This window comes from Panthera leo, chromosome A3 (genome assembly GCF_018350215.1).
Source record: "Panthera leo isolate Ple1 chromosome A3, P.leo_Ple1_pat1.1, whole genome shotgun sequence".
In the NCBI taxonomy this organism is placed as follows: Eukaryota; Metazoa; Chordata; class Mammalia; order Carnivora; family Felidae; genus Panthera; species Panthera leo.
Genome location: NC_056681.1, coordinates 110,738,796 through 110,743,496, shown reverse-complemented (window position 1 = coordinate 110,743,496; position 4,701 = coordinate 110,738,796). Strand labels below are relative to the sequence as shown.

Here is a 4,701-nt window from a genome sequence, read left to right as displayed (position 1 = left end):
CAAGTTAATGCAAGTTAAATAAGAAATGTTATTTGTTGCAGGGGTGCCTGGGTAGTTCAGTTGGTTAAGCGTCTGACATCGGCTCAGGTCATGATCTCACGGCTTGTGAGTTCGAGCCCTGTGTAGGGCTCTGTGCTCACAGCTTAGAGCCTGGAGCCTGCTTCAGATTCTCTCTCTCTCTCTCTCTCTCTCTCTCTCTCTCTCTGCCCCTCCCTGGCTCTCTCTCTCTCTCTCAAAAATAAATAAACATTAAAAAAAATTTTTAAGAAATGTTATTTGTTGCCTATAAAATGGCATTATTGATGAAGAATAAAGTTCGTTGTTCTTCACTGTATGTAAGACAGGTATTTTCAAACACTGTCACAAGAATATACGTTATTATATTTTCTCCAGAAAGAAATGTGGCAATAGGTAGCCAGTCTTTAATCCTGTAAGTCCACCTTCCCATAGTGCATCCTAAAAAAATAATCAAAGATGTAAATGGAGACATCTGTACAAACATATTCATAGCAATGCTTCTTAAAATAGGTTTTAAAACATGAAGATACATAGTAAGAGTTAAATAAGTAGTTAAATAAATGATCCATGTGACCAAATAATATACAAACATTAAAAGCTAGGTCATAACCACATTTTTAATGACCTGAAAAATGTCCACAGTAAAATGGTAGCTTATTAAAGCAAAATTCTAAATGGATATACATATATTCAAACACAGATGCACACTACATACAGTTCTCAGAATATTTCTGGGCAAATCTTATGTGGACAAGCGAGTGGCATTCAATAAATAATAAAATTTAATGACAAAGTGCAAGATTAGCTGTGAAGGAGCAGACAGACCAGCAATAGGAGATAGCTGGGGATGAAGGTAGTCTCCTTAGATAGGGCAGTCATGAAAGGACCCTGTGAGGTGGTGACTTTGAACCTGAGACTGGAAGGAAGGAAGGAAGGAAGGAAGGAAGGAAGGAAGGAAGGACCGACCCAGAAAGGAGCCTATTCGACAATATCCTGGGCAGAAGGACCAGTGTCTAGAAAGGTTCTGTGGAGGGAAAAGCGCTTAGTAGGTTCAAAGCTTTGAAAAGAGACTAATGGGGTCGGGAGGTAGGGGGTAAGTGGCCCAGTGTCTTGGGATGTGGTTGATAGAGAGAAGTGTTCAGGTGGCATAGCCATTGAGGTCACTGTGGTATTCTACCTAATATTAATATCTCCATGTTATTTATGTAATAAGCCATTGTAAAGATTCATATTCTTCACCTAAAATCAAGATTGGGCAATACTCTCAATGTTAAACAAAAATCTCATTTAATTTTTACTATTTCCCCTTTCATGAGTGAAGAAACCAGGGCTCTGGCAGTACCAGTAGGTAGTAGTGTGTGGCAGAGTGGGATCTGAACAGGGGCCATGACAACTCCAAGCCTGTGTGTTAGCCATTCTTTTATACTGCTTTTCCGGAACATTACTCATTAACACATAACTTAGATATTGCGAATTTGTGGAAAAAAGGATAAATACTAAACTTGAGTTGTAAGATGACTGAGTACTAGGGATGTGATGTACGACATGATGACTACAGTCAGCTCTGCCATGTGATAGGACTGTTGTTAAGAGATTGACTCCTGAGTCCCCATCCCAAGGAGATATTTTTTTTCTTTTTTCTTTCCTTCTTGTTGTATCTGTATGGGAAGGTGAATGCTGGTTGAACCTATCATGGTGATTATCTCAGAATAGATGTAAATTGAACCCCCGTGCTACATGCCTTCACCTTATATAGTGATATATGTTGGTATTCCTCCATAAAAATGGAAAACAATAAAACAAAAACACTGAAAAAGGTGAGCGTAGGGATGAGTACTGGTCTTCACACAGCCATTTACTAATTATGTAATCTTAAACTACGTATCTCTGCACCTCACTTTTCTTGTCTCTAAAATAGGACTGATCACACAGTCCTTTCTACCGCACAAACTATTATCAGACAATATATGCAGTTGTTCTTTGCAAGTCGTGTGTGTAGGACACCATGATATACCTCTGAAAGCAACTAAATCTACTCAGCATCTGGTCACTATACAAGAAAGCTCATAGATGAAACAGCAGGCATGAAATAATATAAAAATTCAAGAAGTAAGTTTACAATAATAATTCTAAAGATGTGCTTCAAAGTACAGAGCGCCATTAAATCAATTGTAACATTTCTGTTATTACCACATTATATGACCATAATGAACATAATAAATACCTGGCATTTACAGAGTTTCTTTCATCTAAATATTCCCATAGAGCTCAATCAACTTTATGTGCAAATTGATTATGAGCCATATACAGGTGATACAGAGCAGGCAGCATAAATCACACTAACAACAATGCAGATCTCTCTCCTTTACACCAATTCCTTTTATCCAAGCTTACTAATTGGTGCAAGAACAAGAGTCAAATATTTTTTCAAGTAAGGAAAATGGAAGGTAATTCTAAGAAGCCTCTCATCAATGGCCTGGTCTAGCAAAAGGACTTGGAAAATAGAGTGAGCCATTTGATAATACAGTTATCCTCATTTGCATTTTATGCTTAAGGCAGGGATATACTTTTAGAAGAGAGGTGAGCTTTATAAATCCTCTGTATGTGAGAGAAAACATGGTAACTCTCTTCATGGCTGGTTATGACAATGCCGGTCTTTGTCTCCTGGCAATTTCCCAGACTAGGAGAATCAGATGCCCATACTCTCATGCATTCGTGGTTTTATCTTCCAAAGGGCAGTGTCCAGTTCTCACCTCTTAATCTCCATAAAACAGTACATAAACCCCAGGAGCGATCAATAGCTGCTTAATGATATTAGCAGTTGGCAAATATGCAGGCACTGTCCAATACCACAGCCACTGGCCACATGTGGCTGCTGAGCACTTGAATACGGCTTTGTGATTCAGAGCCTGAATTGTTTATTGCATTTTAGTTAACATAAATTTAAACTTTAAAACTCTCCAAAATGTAATTGGGTTTGAAACAACCTGGGTACGTGAATCTACTTTCTCAGCAGTGAATTAAATGAAATCTCCGTAGAGGTCAAATATTTCTGATAAAAATTTAGCATCCAAGTTGAGATGTGATGACAGCGATTGATACACACAAGATCCGAAAGACTTTGTAGGAAAAATAATGTGAATTATCTCATTCGTAACTTTTATGCTGATTAAGAGCTGAATTGATAATGTTTTAGATACCTTGGGCTAAATAAAACCTATTAAGTCTTCTTTCTTTTTTATTATGGATATTAAAAAAAATGTTTAAGTACTTACAAGATAGATCTACCTTATATTTCTATTGGACAGCTGTTTCAACATTTGAATTTCTGCTTCCACCTTTTTTGTACTTCCTCTTGATGGCAGCAGTCACTGAGATAACTCAAGGAGCTCTTGACCCAGCTGAAGAAGTACAACATAGATTTCTAATGTTGATTTGCATTGTGGAATGCAGTCCTTCCATCTTTTCCTTGCTGTCCCATTCTGACTGTAACTGAGCCCATCCTTCAGACATCCAGCCCTTTACCTTCTTCCATTTTTTGGCCCTTCCTGGCCACCATCCATTCCTTCAGCTCTCCTGACTAGCATTTTCTACCCCTAAGCTCTTGCTCATGAGTCCCAGTAACCCACCCAGTAATCCACCCACTTAACTGAATGCCCCACAGGAACAGTTGAAACCTTTTTAGTTCTTTCCAGCTTCTTAAACTTTTACCCACATCAACAGTTTTAGAGAAATTCAAGGTCAATGGATCTCTCAGCTCCCTTCCTTTCAGCTTCAAAGATTTTCTGAATCATCCCTTTCTGCCTCTTCTCCTTGTTTGTTCTGCCTCATTCCAATCCAGTGACTCTCTTTACTCGTATTTGGGACTGAATCTCTTTCCCCAACCTACGTCACCTCAGCCTCTCATACCTTCCTCTCTGCCCATCTGCTGATTACCTTTCCCCACCTCTTCAGATAGAGAAGTTTTAGTAACTCCTGGACTCTGAGTTAGAGCAGGGAGTTAAGCAGTAGGCTCTTCTGGCTTCTGTGAGGCAAATCCCCTCTCCAGGCTTCCAGGAGAGTCACACATCCCCATTCTCTCGTTCAAGGCTGACTCCGTTCAGTCACGTTGACTAGTAAATTAGTGAGCCACCTGGTTTCACAATGACATGATTTCTAATTTAGTACGGATTTTGACCAAAATCAGAATGAGGTGACAAGACTGTAATACCTGGATAATGTCAGAACACCAGCTTGGAGTCATGTGCTTTTGCTGAACTCCAAACATCTCCCTCCTTTGGTCTCTTTCTTTACTCTCTCCAGGCTCCTGCTGGAACTATATCAGGCCACACTTCCTGTCATTATCATGTTATCATAGTATGGGGAGTGGCTAGTGCCCAGGCTCACTTGTTGAGCCCCTCCTTGGTCTTGCCTTGAAGATAACCCTGTTGCTAGTTGGTTTCCCTCCAAGTGTGTGCACACAATATGTGACCCAAACTGCTGTGATCAAAACTACTTAAGGAGCCTAATATCCTTTTCCGGCAGAGCTCTCTGATGCCCGTTGATGTTAAATCAGCCTATCTGTTTTCCACCATTCTTATCCTTTGGGTCTGTTTTTTGCCAGAGGTCTAGTTTTATTGGCTTATATTGGCTTCTTTCTACAGCATGATTATTATTAATTTAATGTGTAGTTCATTCTCTGTG

The 4,701-nt window shown here is 39.4% G+C and overlaps 1 long non-coding RNA gene across 1 annotated transcript; it reads right to left on the bottom strand.

Moving 5' to 3' along the window:
• Positions 1-3,295: 3,295 nt before the first annotated feature.
• LOC122215116 lies at positions 3,296-4,303 on the bottom strand. Its single transcript, XR_006200248.1, has 3 exons — positions 4,229-4,303; positions 3,955-4,150; positions 3,296-3,419 (listed from the first exon to the last, which is right to left on the bottom strand). It is a non-coding gene; the product is annotated as an uncharacterized LOC122215116 (long non-coding RNA).
• Positions 4,304-4,701: the final 398 nt, after the last annotated feature.